The following is an 18,788-nucleotide window of genomic DNA, read 5'->3' on the forward strand; positions in this document are numbered from 1 at the left end:
AATAAACGTTCATAAGCGTACACAGCTGTTCTCCTTTCTAGCTCAGATTGGTCTTTTTGGCTTGTGACAGTGTGAGCAAAGTTAGACATCTATTGCCTGGCTGTGTTGATGATGTCACAGCCAGTCTGTGAGTGTGATCGTTGTAGCATACAGAGAAAGAGAAAGAGAGAGAGAGAGAGAGAGAGGGCGGGAGGGAGGGAGAGAGAGAGAGTGTGTGTGTGTGTGAGTGCCAAGCATTGAACATGAACTGCACAAGAGGAAAAGGACTCCATTTTGGACTACCAGAGTAGCAGGGGCTTCAGCTCCTTCACAGAAGCAGGTAAGATCCCCTCCCCTCAAAAACATAGCACTTTCTAGGAAGCCAGCTTCTGGGCTGGATGCACTCAGTGCTGTTTCAGATTTTCCAGGAGCACAAGCTGTTAATTCTGTTTAACAAGTGGTACTACTGCCTTCCTTGGGCACTGCCTGCCTGCTTGCGTGGTGTGTGTCTTGTGCCAACCTGTGCAAAAAAGAGCTCTTTCCCTGACAAGTTTTATATACAGGGAGGGGGAGAGGGAATGCTGTAACTTGATTCAACAGGCCTAGATAGAGAAAGAATAAGCTTGACTTGTACCTCTGACTTTTGAAGTATACCTTTTAACTGTTTTGTGATGCAGTCAGAAATCACTGTTGCGTTGTAGAGATGTTTCGTTCTCTCTTCAAGTCAGTAGCAGCTTCTCTCGTAATAGGAATATTAATCCCAATAATAAAAGAGTGAGTAAGAATGACGCAAAGCTAATTTTAAAAAGGGATATGATGGCTGGAGAAATTACATGCAGCACAAACAGCCATATATTTTAAGTCATGCATGCCTTAGCATGATAAATAAAACACAGCATATTTTTTTCTGAATATTCTGGATTGTTTCTTTCTTTTTTATATACATGATTTTTTCATAGCTTTATGAAGAAATACAAGTCTCTGCAGAGAGCAAAGGGGAAGGATGCATACATAAGAGGGCCATATGATGACTTTCATAATGGGCAAAGTCCAGCCACAAACTCTTTACTATTATAGTGATGGAATGCTAGAATGAATAAGAATAAACATACATGTACTTAGAAAACCCATTCTGCAGAGGTGGAAGTCTCTATGTGTGCTAAACATTTATGTTAATACATATCAGTTTTCTTCACTACTAAGAGTTAATAAAAAGCAGAATCCAGTGCCTGCCACCAATGTCGATGCTGCTCCTTTAAAATTCAAACAGCAATGTTTTGATTATAAGTCATGCAACTTGCTTGCAAGCATTCAAGAACCTTCTCTGACTTTAGAAAATTAATGAGGAAAAAATACTTGATATTGGACTTGTTTCCTGCAGTGTCATCTTTAAGGGCAACAGCTGTACATTTCAAGAAAATGAGTTTGTTTTCTAAGAAGCAAACAGGAAAATTCAGTTCTTAAGGAATTTTTTTTCTGATAGACAAGGAGAAACATACTTCATGAAACCATGTTGAACTTATGAGCTACAGGTAGGAAACCATTTTAGTAGGAAGCATATGTTTTTTTCATGGATGGGGAGGGGGACAAGTGCGACGACTGTGTGTGCACTGAAATGTTTTAGTGATCCCTGTTTCTTTTCTTTTTTTTTTTTTTTTCTTATCTTCAGGAACACCATCCCACCCTACCTAAGCAGTTGCAGCCAGGTACCAAGGGAATAACAGCAACTACAAAAGAGGAAGAGGCAAGTCAAAAATGTAGTCTTACACCTTTCGAAGTTCAGTGACAGGATGGGACAAGTATCCTGAAGTACATTTTTTTTTTATTTTTCATCTGGATGGGGGCCTCTAAACATCTCTCTCTCATGGCTGACCATGAGACTTGGCCAAGCAGTAAATCTGGCATAAGGTACAGTGAGGCCTGTACACGTTGAGAGTTTAAAGTACTACAGATTTAGTTCCTATTCCAAATTATCTTGCCTTAATATCTCACATTTTTCCTTTTCTTCTCCTCTGTTTTTTTTTTCTTCTGTATGTGTTTCAACAGAGGATTCTGTCTGTGCCATCACCAAGTTCTGAACTCCTTTTCTATCTGACCGGGTCTATGCAGTTGTTGAACTCAGCAAGGTATATTTTTTATTTAAGTCCCTTACTCTGTCTATTCAATATTTTTTTTTTGGGGGGGGGGGGGTTTACTAGCCAGTAAGACTATCTATACATAGAATGGGTGATAAAAGAGTTAATGCCATTGCTACTTCATAAGAAATTCCTAAGTCACTTTAGTATTATGCCGATTAAAAAATAACAGTATGTTTACATGGTACAGATGTCTGTAGACAGGCTTTTCATGCTGTGATCTGAATGTAGAATAAGTTTGTTTTCTATGAAGCACCATGAATTATGAAATTTGGGCAGGGAGTCACGATACCTCTTGCCCTCAGCACTAGCTTTAACTTGGTTTTGTAGCCGTTCATCCTTATGGTGTAGACGAGACTTTTCCACTGCATTACAGGTACTCCACGCCTAATAAGTAAAGGATTCCTTAGAAATGTCAGTCACATTTCTTGGGTTGTGGTATCCATTAATCTATATTATGTAAACATGTGTCATTTATGTGGGTCATTTCTTAACTGCATCTGAAAGGTTTTTACTTAATTTTACTGCCAAAGGCTGGGATTATGGCTGAAAAAGGTATGGAGCGTATCACTTCACCTAAAAGATTCACAATTAATTAAAGGAAACATACCAGCATTTGAGATGCAACATTTCTGACAGCCCATGTATGACTTAAAAGCAATTATCACAAGGCATTTCATGAAATTTGGGAGTTGTGATAAATGGGACATGTTTAAAAGTAGCAAAATGAAAATCAAATCTGCTATGACAGGATTTCATGCAGAAGCAGAACTGTAAGGGGAAAAAGTCAGATTCTGTCCAGCTGTTTAGTTTGAAGCAATGGCCTGTGAAGCAGGTTAGAGTCTGTCATCATCATCGTCATCATGAACCCCTTTAATCCTATTTTTTTTTTTCACATGGAGTTAAGATGTCATGTCACCTGTTGCCACTGCTCTCTCTTGATTTCAGGCCACTCTCCTACCATCTTCAACAGTCATGTCTGACTGTCACAGGTCTTGTCTCATGCAATCTGTCCATCTCTTGCTCGGACTTCCTCCTTTCATCTTGCCTAATAATCTGTTTCACCAGATCATCTTCTACTTTACTGTACATGCTCCAGACTGCTGTACTCCGTCCTCTTTGACCTTTTCTGCAGTTGGAGCTACTCTGTCTTCTTTTGTGATGTTCTTATTTCTTCATCTGTCACACAGCGTACATGCTACCATCCATCTCAAGCACTTCATCTCCATCACCTCTAGTTTCCTCAACTGTTCAGCTTTCGCTGCACAGGTTTCTGTACAATATAGAAGCAGTGGCGAGACTGTATTCAATACTTAGCAACTTTATTAAATGTAAAGAAAACTAGAGGGGAAAATGGTCAAATTTCTCCAAATAATAATTACCTGGACTATTAACCTCCACCATACACAAGAGGCTGGAAGTTTTCATCAGTGGTCAGTAAACTCAGGACTGAGAAAATCTACAAGATATTTTATGTTAGGAAACATCACTTCTAACTCAAAAGTCAGATTATGTTTTATTCTGCTTGTTAATACAGTAACATGGTTACGTAGTAAGTTAAGGGAGAAAGGTGCTTTATTTCAACAGATCCAGTTTTACTGCACCAGGGAAGTAAAACTATTTTCTAAAAATGCAGTCATTTACAGAACTCTTCACCCCTTTCCCATTTGTTAATGGAGCAAGTGAATGATTCATTTGCTCCTGATAGACTGCCTACTGATGAATGGGTATGTGCTGTATCTATACATACAGTCTCTATTAGCAATATATGCTCTATGTTTACCACCCTCAAGGAAAGAGATGTCTTCTCATAATTCAGCCTGAAACCAATGCAGTAGAGATTAAGGGGGTTTCCTTCCATCCCATTTAGTAATTCCAGAGGCTCAGGGTATGGTTAATCCCTTTCAGCACCTATACCTGTCAGTGGGACACAATGTTTTTAAAGGGCAATATGACAAAGCTGTAAGTGTTCTATATGGTTCCAGTTTTATTCCATGAGGAAAAAAGTTCTAATTTTAGAAAACAATAATTCACAACGTATATGCTTTATATCATAAAATGCCTGGAGCAACTCATGCAGAAGAACACTTTAGGTAAGAATTAGGACTGAAAGGAGATTCTACCACACCATATCTAGAACCTGGAATAGCCTCCCCTCTTCTCTGACTTCTGCATCCACTACCACACTGTTCACAAACTCGCTTAAATCACATCTTATGAACACCTGTCTATGTCCCTGTATTACATGACATTTATTTTGCTTCTTCATATACCTTCCTTACTAGTATACTTACTGTATAAATGCTACAGTTCTTTATCTCTAGCATGACATTTCCCTTGGTAACCATATTTTTTTATTACTTCATGTATTGCTGATATTCTCTTTGTCTGTTTTACATTTCTGTCTGATTTTTTTTGTCTGATTGTTATGTAAATGTGGAGCTTTTCTTCATGGGCCTCCACTGTAAATGGACCTGTTCCAGTCAGACTATCCCGGTAAACAAATGTAAAATAAAATAAAATAAAAAATAAAATAAGTTTATGATGGCGTAGCATGGGAAGTACTTGGACTATAACTGACATATGGTTTCATTTTTAATATGCAACACTAAGCAACTAGGGAGGTGCATGGACATTTGTGGATATATGTAAAAAATTACACAGTCTCCGTCTGCTCAAATTTTCATTCATCTAGGTGGCACATGGAGGGACTGGTTGATGCAGTTGATGCTTCTCATTTCCTCTATAGATGTATGACTGACTGCTCTAGAATCATCCCTTTGTTTTGTACTGTAACGCTTTCTTCCTGAATCACACGAGTAAATCAGCCTTTAGCTCAGTGAAATTTAGCCATTTTACACAATAAAATAACAATCTATTTTCTTAACTAACATTTTTTTAGAAAACCTTGTTAGCCAGCTACATGACATGATCCTTCCATGATTTTTTTTTTCTGTTTTTGCTCCCCCCTGCTTTTCTAAATGTCTCATTCATTCCCCATCATTAGGCAAGGGTCATCCAGCAGGGGACATCATTTAAACAACCATCTGGGGTGGTTCAAGCTTTTTCCTGCTTTAAGCCCTGCTTCCCCAAATACACCCGGAGAAGCACCTGGGAGGGGACATGTTTTAGGCACACAGAAGAAAAAAGGTGAGGGAAGACAAAAATGACCAGAATGAGTGAAGATGGAAAGGAGATCAGAAAAGACTGTCATCTTCTCCAAGCAGCCGTATCTCATACCCAAGGCACTTGGCAGTGGTTACACTGGTCTTCAGTGGAGAGATTGCACCACTTTGTCCGCTGCCAGGTGTGTGCAAACCTCCCCACATGCCAGAAGATATGAGAGGGCCATACCCTTCACTCCCCCCCTACTGACTGGCACCTCTAGTGCAGGGGATGCTAATGAAACCGTGATTGCCTGAGTCATAATTAGGCACCATCCCTCTGCACCACTGTTGCAAGCACAACCCTGTCTTGAATTTTGGCTTCACAGTACAATGGTTTGTAAAAAGAACAGTGACTGACAGATTCACATTCCTGATTTCCCTTTGGATAAAACTCTGCATCATACATTTTATGCTGACAGCATCAACACTCTTGTCATGCTTGCTTCAAATTATATTACATTACATTTACTAGTTAGAAGCAGACAGTGAGCCTATTTATGCTGCCTTCTTAAGTGCCTTAATATTACATCTCTCCTCCATCACTACCTTTCCCCTTACTTTTTTCTACCTGTCTCATGTAATCTTGGATTTCCTCTTCAAAACACATTCCAGTAGTTATTTCCATGGGTCCCCAACCCTCTCTGTGAAAAAGTAATTGTGGAGATTCAGGGATGATTTATTCCCTACATTATGTTGCCTGTGCCTTCATCCCCCAATAGCTTTCTTGTTCAGAATAATCCACTTACATCTCCCTGACATAATTTTGTGCACAAATATCATACCTCCCTGTCTGTTCTAATCTCAGGTGAGAAGAGTTCTACTTCCTCTAGTGCCTCGTCATATTCCGTCCCCTGCATATCATCAGTCTTTTTGGTAGCTTTCCTATGGATTCCTTCCAGCAGCCTGGTGTCTTTTTTCTTATATGGTCTTCAGAACTATATTCAGTATTCATGTTGTGGTCAGATGAAGTCTGTGCAGGGTGGAAGCATCACCTTCCTGTTTCTGGTCTCTGTCCCTCTGAGGCTATGCCCCAGCATTTTGTTTGCTGTCATTATTCTTTCACTTTCTTCTCTGTGGTCCTATCCATGTGTGATCAGCACTCCAGATTCATTTCCTGCACACTTGGCATCAGTTCCACTCTCTCATCTGATATACTGTACACTTGGTTGCTGCCTAAGTCAGAGGTGCAGCTACGTGGGGAGAAGATGGTAGCCATCCTGGGAGCAGCGTTATGGCCCAAAATCGACAGATGCTGAGCAAATGGTAGAGCACACTACCATTCATAAGTTAATGCCAATACTACTTTTGCAGTCAGGGCTGAAGTGCTTTACTAGCATTTGTAGTGTTTCATAGGTTTATAGGTATATATTAGGCTAACGACCCTCAGGGTCTTTTTAAGCCTAGTCATGCAACTCATCCCAATTGTGTCTCTATGTATCATGGGTGTTTATTAGGGAGGGCTATGTTAGTTAGGAAGTCTCTAGAGGTTATATGGGGTATGTTAGTCTCGGTATTACTGCCTGCCTGTATCTATCAGAGACATGGGGACCAGACCTGGAGTGAATTTCTGATTTCCCATCCATTGGTTAGGGTTACACTTAAATAGGGTTAGGGATGGACTGTGCTTCACAAGGATGGGGAAGATGTTCCAGAGCATGGGGATTCTCTGAGACACACGTCTGTCTCGCCAATATGTTTTATTTATGTCACAAGCAAAATTTAAATTCCTGGATCTAGTGGTTCTAATGCTGTTCATTTTACGGATGTGCAAAAGGTCAATCAGAGCTGGATCCGAGGATATGTTGTATGCCAGGCATAGATTGTGTCTCTGTAACCTGCAGGACACTGAGTACAGAGATTGGGCTTTAAGGCAATTCGTACAGGACAATGTGTTTATGCCTTGGATTCTCCTGGAAGGGAACCTTTGTGAGTGTTCACACTGTTGCATATATGTGGTCAGGCACATGCCAAAGGTGGAATTATACTCAATGATGGGTCTGATAAGGGCCAAATAAAATGGCACTTTAACTTCCTTGGACCTAGATGACATACCCTTACTTATAAGTGGAGAGACCTAGAATGATTTTCTTACTGCTTTGGCCACATGCTGGTCAAAGGCCAGATTACTGTGTACATATGTTCCCAGATCCCTGACAACTGGTTCAGCTCTTAAAGGTGTTTTATCAATGGAATAATCAGCCTTGGTGGCAGTTTTCCCAAAAGGCACTATAATGCATTTCTTGACATTGAGTTTTAATGCATGATAGTGGCACCAGTTATTTGACTGTGTTAGACCCACTTGTAAGATGTTTGTGCCATAGAGTAAATCTATGATTGCTCCCAGTTTGCAGTCATCTGCAAAGTTGGTCAGCTAAAGGCCCTTGATATTAGCTTTTACCTCAGAGAAGTAGTTGCTGGATAGGAGCAGTCCCAGCATGGCACCTGAGGTACCCTGCTGATGATCGGTCTCTTAGTAGAGGTGGTCTCATCAATCCTTATTTCCTGGGTCCTGTTTGTGACCCAGCTGGCAATCCAGTGAGTTATGTAGGAGTTTATTCCCAGTTTGGTGAGTTTGTCAACTATACCCAAGTGGGGTATTGTATTGAATGCCTTAGCCAGGTGCAGGTAGGCATTTTTCTCCTCATTGCCTTGGTGACCTTCCCTTCACAAAGCCAAACTGTGTTGGGTCCAGTGTCTGAAGGTTGCCTATGTCTTTGTGTGTGGTCTAAGTTGTAGCAAAGCTGCTTGCTACCAAAAGTAGTTTGCTATAGTTTTAAAAGGAAAAAGAGCTGTTTTTTTTTGGTCTTTTACATTTTTTTTGTTCCTCAACTTAAATATGAAGGGGACACTGGAATACCTAGCTACAACTCTGGCTGAAGTATAATGCATTTTATTTGTTTGGATCAAATTGCAGCTTACACCTTTTTGCTCACTTACTTAAATTGCCCAAATCCCATGCCAGAGTCTTCCATATATCTGGAATCTTTCTGTCATCAGCAGAGAGGCTGATCCTGTTCTCTATTCCCTCAGATATGCCGATTCAAACAATGAAAAGTGCAGAACTCAGGACAGGCTTCTGTGGTACTCCACTTGCCAATTCCAAAATTCCTGATACTGTTCCTCCTACCACAACCCATTCAGCTTTTTATTTCCCCAGTCGTGGTCCCACCCCAACCCCTGTAGTTTTCCTATCAGCCTTGTGTGTGTGTGTGTGTGTGTGTGTGTGTGTGTGTGTGTGTGTGTGTGTGTGTGTGTGTGTGTGTGTGTGTGTGTGTGTGTGTGTGTGTGTGTGTGTGTGTGTGAGTGAGACAGAAGCACGGACATTTATGAAAGTCCAGGCAGACTATATTTACTTTTACTCTCCTGTCATGCTGAGCTGCAGCTAGTCATAAAAGTAAATCAGGTTTGGCTGGCAGCTCCTTCTGGCCACAATCCCATGTTTGATATTGTCATGAAGATAGTTATCCTCTAGAAATGCTACCATCCTTTCCCTCAGAATTCTGCCTATGACTTTCTCTGTTGCTAAGCTAATAGGACTGCAGCTTACTGATTTTTTGTCTGCTCACTACCTAGTACAGGGGTATCACAACTACTGTCTTCCAGTCCTTTGGCATTTCTTTGCAAGTCAGTTATCTGTTGAAGACCACTGTCAGGATGAGTGCTGGCACATTGGTCAGACTTATAAGGATTCTGGAAGGCAGGCCATTTGGCCTTTATATTTTATCATCTTTAAAAACAACCACTTCCCTCTGAACCTCCTCCTGTATCCATCAAATGTTCTTTCTATTTTGCCTTGCCTCCTTTCATCATAACACCTTTTCCTTGCTCGTCTTTGTGAAGGCTGAAGGAAAGCATTCAATACCTCTGCTGTGTACCAGTCTTCTGTCATCTCCTTTCCATCTCTGCTCAGTATGGCCATTTCTTTCTTCCTTTTCCTTATTTCTGCTATGTGTCTATCCCTTCTAACTCCCTTTCATTTATTGCCCTTACTGTCTTTTCCATCTTTATTGCCTTGTTTTCTAGCCTCCTCTATATGCTCACACCTCTCCTTTCTACCTCTAGTAGGCCCTCTTTTTTGTCCTACTTGTTAGCCTCGCATTCTTGTGTGGCCATGTTGGCCAACTTCTCTTTTTTGCCTTTTTGCCTTATCTTTACATCCTTGACCAGAGCCCTGAGTACTCCATCCATAACGAAATTCCCATAGTCTGTTTACCTACTTTATTTAGTCTTAGTCTGCTAAATCATCATTGGTCATCTTCCCCAGGATGGCATAATCTACTCTTCTAAAACCCAATATTATCATTTTTGTCTTTTTATTGTTCTCCTTTCCCTTTCTTAAACCAAACAGTAGCACAATCACTGTTGGCTAATGGTGCCTTAATGATGTTTTCTTGTTCCATTCAGCTCAAGGTGAGACAACATATCAAGCATATAAGGACATTAGGAAGTAATACAGATGCGTAATTTTGGAGAAAGATAAGAACTGCATAATCTATGTGAAGTCCTCTTTATTTAATTGATAAATTGTGGGTTCTGTGGTCAAATAGTTCTTTACCTTTCCTCCAAAGTTCTCATAAGGATGGTAGTTTGCTTTTACCATGCAGTCTATAATTCATTCACTATTTGTCTCTTCTACCTCTTCTGGAAAGCTGGTGTAATCATTTGCCATCCTTTCTGTGAAATAATTCTTACTCACATCTCCTTAGAGCATTCACAATGCATTCTTGCCAGTTGTTTTGTCATATATTTCTTTCATTTCCCTTTATCATATGGTACCCACTTGAGCTCTACAGCTTCCAGTCAAACACTTAAGTTTCTGTTATGCCCTGCATTTTCTCCTTTTTTTCATGACCATACAAATTAAGCTATTTCATTATCTCTTCTATGGCTATATTACTTTTGATGTGGGCCAGGGGAACATATTTCTGCCCCCTGTCAAAATGTCTCTATCCTGTCTTTGCTAGGATGATGATGAGTTCTTCAGAACCAATACTTTGAGGTGGGGGGGCATTACCACTGGCAGTGCTTCTTCCAAACCATCACAATATTATTCTTACCCTTTGCTGCACTTGGAAGCTATACAACATGCATTTTTAGTCAAAATGACAAAAAAAAAAAATACCTGAGAAACTTGGGTCCAGGAATGTTAAATGACATAACATTTTACTTTGTCCTTTCCAAATTCTGGAATAATATTCCACCATACCTTTTATCAATTTAGCACAAAGCATTAATTTAGAATGACATCCCCTGCTCAAGTTGAATTGATTTCATCATTTAACTGTTCAGAATGTATGATTTACATATTTTTAGGTTTCTAATAGCTTTTTTGTCATTGTGACTTGAACTTCATTGCAAATGTATCCTGCTCTCCTGAATCCAAATCAGTGCAAAATATATTGGAGATGTAATGTTTATGATATCCCTTGTTCAGGAGTTATTGAAAGGATGTGTTCATGTATGTGTCTCATGGTCTTGTATGAAGTAACAGTAGAAAGCTTGCCATTTTGTTTAATATACTCTTCTACATTTAAAGGGGAGCTTTTCTGTCCAGCACTCGAATGAAAACGGGTTATGTCAAGTAAACATTTTCGTACATATGAAAACAAACAAATAAATTAATGAAAAACATGAACATACTAACTTGAAGGAAGGTGGCTGTCCTACTCATTGTCAGTCTAGTCACCTGTGCAACTGCTCTTTCCCTGCCTACCCCATCACCCTTCAGCTATCCCAGCCCAGTCTTGACTGCCACCTCAGTATTAGATTTCATCACACACACGAAGGAGAAGAGTTCCACAAGTTCACCACCCTATTAGTGAAGAAATTGCTTTAACTCCATACACCTTTCCATGTCATGCACCTTCCTCCTTGCTTGGTCTTTCCTTTTGAATTCTACACTTGGAATTCTCTTTCTCCTGGAATTCTGTATGCTCAGCTCAGGTGTCCTCTGTCCCTTCTTGCATCTAGAAGGTCTAAGTTATGGGACCGCACAAACTTCTGCAAACATATTCATACTGTTATCGTTATTCAGATCACTGACAAGATCAGATACAGACATATATAAAACCGCTAGCAGAAGAAGACCTAAAGGTCTACCTATCCTCTTTGTCTTTTTCAGCTAGCACATTACAGTTGCCACTTCCTACTTCTTCCATTATTTTTACATATTCCATGCCCATTTGATACTCTCTGGTATATTTCACGGGGGGGGGGGGCTGTGAATTTGTTCCATTTGATTATCTCTGTTTCACTGAAGTAAATTTCCTTACAGCAATACACACCATGGACCCTTCCATCTGGTAAGTGTGCACCCTTATGCCCCCATACCTCCTTTATCACTCTGTACCTTCACCATGACCATGCATGATTTTGAGAACATAACTCATATCACTACCTTTTCTCCTGTGCTTCAGAAAGATCAGCTTCACTTCATCCAGTCTGTCCTCAAAGGCCCTCTCTCCTCTCCATTTCACAATATGGATGCTTTTCTTTAAACTCTTTTTTAGCATCTTTGTTTCTGTGTATAAAACCTCAGAAATTGCTAATTGTTCTAGACGATGCTTTAACAGGGTGCTGTAGAGGAGGTGTAATACTGCCTTTGTCTCTGGAATCCACACCCCAGTAGAGGTAATCCAGCATTCTTGTGGTTTTGACTTAGCTCTTTCATTATGTTCTTGGTGACTAATTCTTGTCTTAGTGACCACCCATATGAAATAATGAAAGGTCCAGAACTGATCTTCATATCATCCCACTTGTGGCCGTCTTGTAGATGGCACTTTTGTTGAGGGCATAGATTTATATTTTCTTCTTCTCAGTCTTATCTCTGTTCATTCTATCAAATCAATTCTTACCCACAGCCTCTACAGCATGCTATTAGATATCTGAGTAGACTAAATTTATAGTTGTTGCTAAATTCCATCTGTCACTACAGTCAGTTGAATCCACTGTGTTTGCCCCTTTGAAGACCAAATCATTTTAGAATTGATTAAAAGGCTATTGTCTGTATAAATCCAAGCTGGTTTGTGGTTTAACAGCTAAACAGCCTTCAGTAATTTCATTCTGTGATCTTTTAATAGCTTTTGAATTATTTTTTAATTTTAATAGTAAATTATTTTTTCTGTCAGTGACTTTGGGATCATAGACCTCCATGATTATGCGTGCTGTTTGTTTAATAGCATCATCTGAACCATCCTCCCGTCTCCAGGCACATCCTATAAATACTAACATGTTAAATAGGGATGTTAGTGTTAAACAGGGTAGCCAGTAATCTCATTAAGGTCTTACATACCTCAGGTATGACTCTTTGAGGCAGTATTTTGGGACTTTAGTTTTGTTCTGCCTCTGTGCTTTATCTCTGACTCTCACTGACACTTCCTCAATATAAATACTACCTGTTCAACCACTCTTCTCTGTAGGTAAGTACCTCCCTTGTCTCTCCATATGAAATCTCATGCAGAAAATGTATTAACCCTGCTGCCTGCTCCATGGCCTCCATCTGCTTCTTCCTAGAAGCATCTAACATGAATGTCAAATGTCACCCTTTTCATCTCCATGTGCATTTAGGAATACTCACTCTCATATCTGGTTCCATCTGCCAGCCTTCTTTCTATTTCTGCTTTGTTTTAGCTGAACATCTTTCTTATTCTATTCCTGGCCATCAAACATCTTTCCACTCACCCTGACTTTTACTGCTAACCAGCTGATGTATTTTTCTATTTCAATGAATAGCTTCCATTAACTCCTTTGAGAACCATATGGGATTCTTTCTTTTGTGACTTTGTTATGCACCTCTTCTTACATTTGATACTCCTTCAGTTCCCTCAATAACTGCTGAGGGGGTAACACCCCCACAACTGTGTCTTTAAACTAAGGTGGAAAAGGAAAGGGGCAGCACAGAAGCAGAAAGGACAGTAGGTGCTCAGGCAGTGGAAAAAGGGGGGGATATACAAAGAATAAAGCAAAATAACAGAGAAGGCCAATTTAAAGCATGGCTGGATAGTATCCTTCCTGCAATGCAAAAAGAGAGTGGGGAGGAAGGATAAGGACCTGCAAGCAGCGTAGCAGGAAGGAGTTGGCATTGTTGGTATTACAGAAACATAGGTCAGGGGCCGACAAGGAAGTGCTAGGGTACAGGGGCTTAAAAAATAACAACGAGGGTAGGGATGGAAGGATAGTAATGATCTGACGAGCTAAGTCATTCAAAATGTCAGCTAAAGCTGATGCATGGTTGCGCTCATGCTCCACTCCTGGCTAACCCCTTACCCTAACTCTGCCTATAACTTCCTACAACTCAAACTTTAGTCAAACTCACTCATGTCCTTTTCTCTACTCTGTCCTCACCCCCCTCCCCATCAGCTTCTACCTAACTCTCCTTGTCAGCTGTAACTGCCACAGTTCCTAATATGTCTTGGAAACCTACTGCATATTGTATATCTAAATGTCAAGCTTGCAGATAATTTGTAGCTACTATATATACTTTACTCAATTCTTTGTATGTTTATATGTTTCTGTAACATATTGTTTTAAATAGCTATATATTACTTGTCTAACTTGTAACTACTGTGGAGCATTTCTCTCGGGATCTACACTGATAAAGGGTATATGTTTGTCCAGCTGAACTATCCCTGTAATGAATGCAATAAGTAACTATCTATCTAAGCAAATAAGGAAAAAAAAAATGTGGGGTCAGATGCCTACCACTTAACAAAAGGGACAAGAAAGCAGTGACTGCCAGTATCTAGCTTAAGCTCTTTTGTGGTTAAAGAAGAGAGGCCAACATGGTGGCTCAATGCTAATATCTCTGACTCACAGCTCCAAGGTATGAGGTTCAGTCCTCACCTCTGGTCAATAGCTGTATGGAATTTTGCATGTTCTCCCAGTCCTTGTAGGGTTTTCCTCCTAACAGCAAAAACATGTTGGTTCAGCTGCTATAATAAATGTTCACATTTATGTGATGTAGTTTTACCCCTGAGGCCCAGGTCATGGCTGAAAATGGTCTATTTAGGGCCAGTTAACTCACCTGTTTTGTAAAGAAATAAAATAATAAAACATAATAAAAATACACAAATAAAAAAAGATGGATAATGCTGGTGGAGTGATACAGTACATCAGCTCCCAAACGCATCAATGAAGGCAGATGACAGACTGGAAGAGAAAATGAAATAGTGAGACAAAAAAGGAGAAATATATTATTCATAGGGAACCTGAGTTTACAGGAGCTGAATGAGAGGTCAAGAGCTACCGGTAGAGAAGGAGTAGGGGGATTAACTGAGGTTTTATACAGTGAGAGTATTTTAGACATGATCCTAATCAGGACTGAAGGGTTCAGAGATGTTCAACTGAAGGTACCGTTAGCTAACAGTGATTGCCCAACTAGGTAGTTTACAGTGCTAGAGAGGAAAGGTAAATTACCAAAGATGAAGGCAATAATGTGATTTAAGTGTGCAAATTTTATGGCATATCTGAGAAAATAAAAAATAATCCTAAACTTTTTGCAGATGACTTACAATTGGTGTAACTATAGAGAATGGGGAAATGTAATATGAAAAGGATCTGGCAAGTCTGAGTAAGTGGGAAGAAAGATTACAGTTAACATTTAATATAACAAATGTAAAGTTTTGCATTTATGGCATGGTAACACTGGTATATATTAAGAAGTAGGAGGAATGGAGTTACTAGAAAAAGGGTAGAAGAAAGCTATTGGGATAATTAAAACATGCAGTTTAGATTATCAACAGCAAAGTTGAAAGAAAGCAAGTAATTATATTGGATTTTATTCTATGACAGTTTGATTCAAGAAGTAAAGGAGTAATGACAGCAGTACCAAACAGAGATAAGACTGCATATTCATTGTGTGGATTTCAGGTGACAATTTAGGGAAATGGATAAAGGTTCATAGATTAGTATTAGGCTAACTCCCTTTGTGGTCCATTTTAAGCCTAGACAATTATTTCACTTGAGAATCAAACCCTGCACCTTCTGTCTGTAAGGTAAACATCTTAACCCTTATGCCAACCTCCTCATATATCCATAGGTATTAACTAGGCTACAGATTCATGAGGATCTTTAGAAGCTTAGCCTACATTTCCATGAGCTTTTTAGCCATTATATTTTAAGTATGTATAACTCAGAAAGAGAAGCACTTTGCTTTATGTGGACAGGTCAATGATTCCAAAAAGTGATATTCTCTGTGATATACATGTATTTCTCCAATAAGTTCTATTTATGTTGGAAAATAGATTTAAATCTCTTGAGCAGGTGGTAATACCCCAATGGACTTGTGAATGTGCAGCAGGCCTGAAAGAAAAGGGTCCATTGATGCTCTGTACATGAAGCAGAGATCACTTCTCAGTAGCCTGTATGACACTGAGAGGAGGAACAGGGCTTTGAGAAGGTCTGCATAGTTTTTATGATTTAGCCTTTGATTTGATAAGTAAGAAAGTGTTGTGGGCATTCAAGTTGTGTTAAATGTTTGGACAGGTACATACTAAAGGAGGGCATTATACTCGATGATCAGCCTGATGAGTGCAGAATACAGTGGAATGATCACATCCCTGGACCTGGACATTATACCCTTAATAATAACTTGTGTCACAAAGAAGCACTTTCTTACAAGTGTGGATACTTGGTGATTGACTGACATTTCATTGTCTACTGGATCAGTTTTTAAGGGTGTGTTGTCAATGCGGTTGTTACAAGGAACTTCTTGCTTGCTGAAAAATATTACTTTACATTTCTTGGCATTCAGTTTTAGTCCATGGTTTTGACACCAGTTATTGGTTTGGGAAATACCCTCTTGGAGGATTTTGGTATCCTCTGGAGAGCACCAAGTTTCCAGTCATATGTAAACTTGGTCAGCCATAAACCCTTAACTGTAGCATTGACCTCTGAAAAGTGAATACTACAGGAGTAGCCCAGGTACTGAGCCCTGGGGTACACCACCAGTGATATGTCTTTTGTAGAAGGTAGAGCAGCCAACTCTAATTTCCTGGGTTCTGTTACTTGAGTTACATAACTATTAACACTTAGGTTGGATAATTTATGATACCTGACTGTCGGATGGTGTTAAATGCCTTTGAAGGTCTAGATATGTAGTGTGCCCTGATTTGTCCTCATCCATTGCTTTAGTAACCTTCACCAGGATAATAGGCAGGATGTGCCCTTAACAAATCCTAACTGGCTTCGATCAAGAGTTTGTAGGTTTTCTATGTTCTTATTTATTAATTTCATTGTGATGGCTCCCTACTCCAGGCCAGGAACCAAGGAGACTCAATCCTCATCACTGACTCCGGTGAGGGACTGTCACTAAGAGCAAAGATGGATTCACACAGTATTTCGGATGCAGCTCTCTGCACCAAGCACAATTTCCCCTAACAGCATGCAGGGAGCATACTTCAGACCTGGGGCTGGACTCTCTTTCACTCTCCAGACCCACACAAATCTCCACACTGACCACTTTGATGCTCTGTGTCCCTGTTCCCAGTAGCCTACACACACACTTGGATATTTGAGTTTCACACACACATATACACATCTGGTAAAAGCTGGCACAGATTTACTAGCTGTGCCCCTTTCTGTCCAGGCTCTGAAGTAATCAAGCTGTCACCAGTCAGCTACTCTAAGGCTTTTACACAGGGTACCCAATTATATTGTGTAAAATTAATGCTAATACAAATGGTAGGGTGTGACCAAAGCAGCGAGGCTTTCAGGAGCAGCCACAGTGTCACTAAAACAAGTATTAGTACTCTAAATATGTTAAAAGTATTCTCTAAAGGACCAGCCACAATGAAAGATATTAAAATTTTTAATGATAAATAATAAAACAGAAAACAGGAGAATACTGTATACAGTAAACAACAGAGTTTCAACCACAGAGATATAAAAAATAACACAGTTGGATGGTTTCTCACAGATGCATAAAACAATACTAAACTATTCTCACTAAATGTCACTGATGAACTAAAGAATTATTGTTTCCTGACCACTTACTAAAGCAAGACAAGCTGATGTGTGTTTAGTGTCTTACCACAGCAAAAGCCAGATGATGTCTCTCTCTGTCTGTGTGGATGTGTGAGATATATATCCTGTCAGAAATCTTTCCTGTCAGATTCTAAAGTGCTGCTGCGAGTGTTCCAAAGAAACCAGATGTTGGCTAGTAGATGACATCACCTCTGGTCATCTGACTGTGGTACAATACACACACAGTGCTTTGTAAAGATCTGTGGCAGTATCTGAAAGCTATAACACAATTTCAAACTTTCCACCCTTCCAGGGTTCTCTGATAAAACATATGCATTTGATCAGTTACAATACAACTTACTATATATATGCATACATTCTTTCTGTCCAACAGGGCCTACTGCTGATGCATTTCTAACACAAGTAACATTACAAATATATTTTTAACTGAAATATCTGTTAAAATCAGTGTGATAGTCAAATAACAGAAAATTCTTTTCAAAACTCCAGCTAGTTATGCTGGCATATGTGCACATGTACTGCCCTAGTCTCCCTGACACAGATGGTACTACCTCATAACAGCCTTACAGATAAGACTAGTCAAACTTATGGGTATATTAATTTCCCGGGTCCACTGATGCCTCACAGTTGTCCAAGAGGATGACCGTTGCTGTCCCCCATTCATCCAGAACAAAGCCTGTTTAGGGACTGACACTGTATAATCTCTGTATGGGGTCTGACAGGTCCTGTTTTTAGGCTGCCACTAAGCAGCCTGCTATGTTATCCATCTCCCATAGAAGTTGTGTTCTTGGCCTTGAATAGTGAATTGAGGACTTGTTGATGGAAGATTTGAGGAGGAGGTGTAGATGCAGGTATGAGAGCTGGGAATGTGGGAAGGGAGGGTAAAGTTAGAGATAAATTTATCCTCTAGCAGACTGGCTATGTCCTCTGGCTCTAAGAATGTGATATTGTTTACTATTAGCTATGTACAGTGCTAGGCATTGTTATAATGTTTCTTACGCAGTTAAATAAGGCCTTTTGGTTGCCCTTTGCCTGAGTGGAAATTTTTACCTCATATATGGCTTTGGTTGATTTGATCATGGTCTAGAGTTCACTGTTAAGTTTAGCAGGAGCTGTTTTTGCATCCAGAGAGTTACATTTATTTTTATATGCTATGAGCTTTTTTTATTATATAGCCTCTTTATATTTGGATTCCACCATATGGATTTATGTTTGAGTTTGGGTTTGTATTTACTTTAGAAGTGCATAGTTGCACCTAAACAGCTATTCACATATGCACAGAATTTGGCAGTAAAGGATTCTGAATAAGCAGGTAGGACATTTGATGGGGGGGGGGGGGTCATTTTGATTGATGGAAGAAAAAGGGGGAAGATATTAGAATGCTAGAAGAAATTCAGAAGACTTAGTAGAAAGATGTGTGAGGTAGTGAAAAACTCTTTGCTATTTACTTCTCAGAGGTCAAAGTTAATGTTAAGGCTTTGTGGTTGATCACATTTGCAGATGACTGCAAACTTTTTGCAATCAT

At 39.7% G+C, this 18,788-nt stretch overlaps 1 protein-coding gene across 1 annotated transcript in view; it reads left to right on the forward strand.

Moving 5' to 3' along the window:
- The first annotated feature begins 230 nt into the window (after positions 1–230).
- LOC122806538 (zinc finger and BTB domain-containing protein 38-like) overlaps positions 231–18,788 on the forward strand; it is a 716,715-nt gene continuing 698,157 nt past the window's right edge. Inside the window, exons 1-3 of the mRNA XM_044077038.1 lie at positions 231–319; positions 1,649–1,887; positions 2,026–2,105. The gene's annotated coding sequence lies outside the window, so the exon portion shown is untranslated. The remainder of the gene's footprint in view (positions 320–1,648; positions 1,888–2,025; positions 2,106–18,788) is intronic.

This window comes from Protopterus annectens, chromosome 7.part0 (assembly GCF_019279795.1).
Source record: "Protopterus annectens isolate FY-2018-M chromosome 7.part0, PAN1.0, whole genome shotgun sequence".
Classification (NCBI taxonomy): Eukaryota; Metazoa; Chordata; order Ceratodontiformes; family Protopteridae; genus Protopterus; species Protopterus annectens.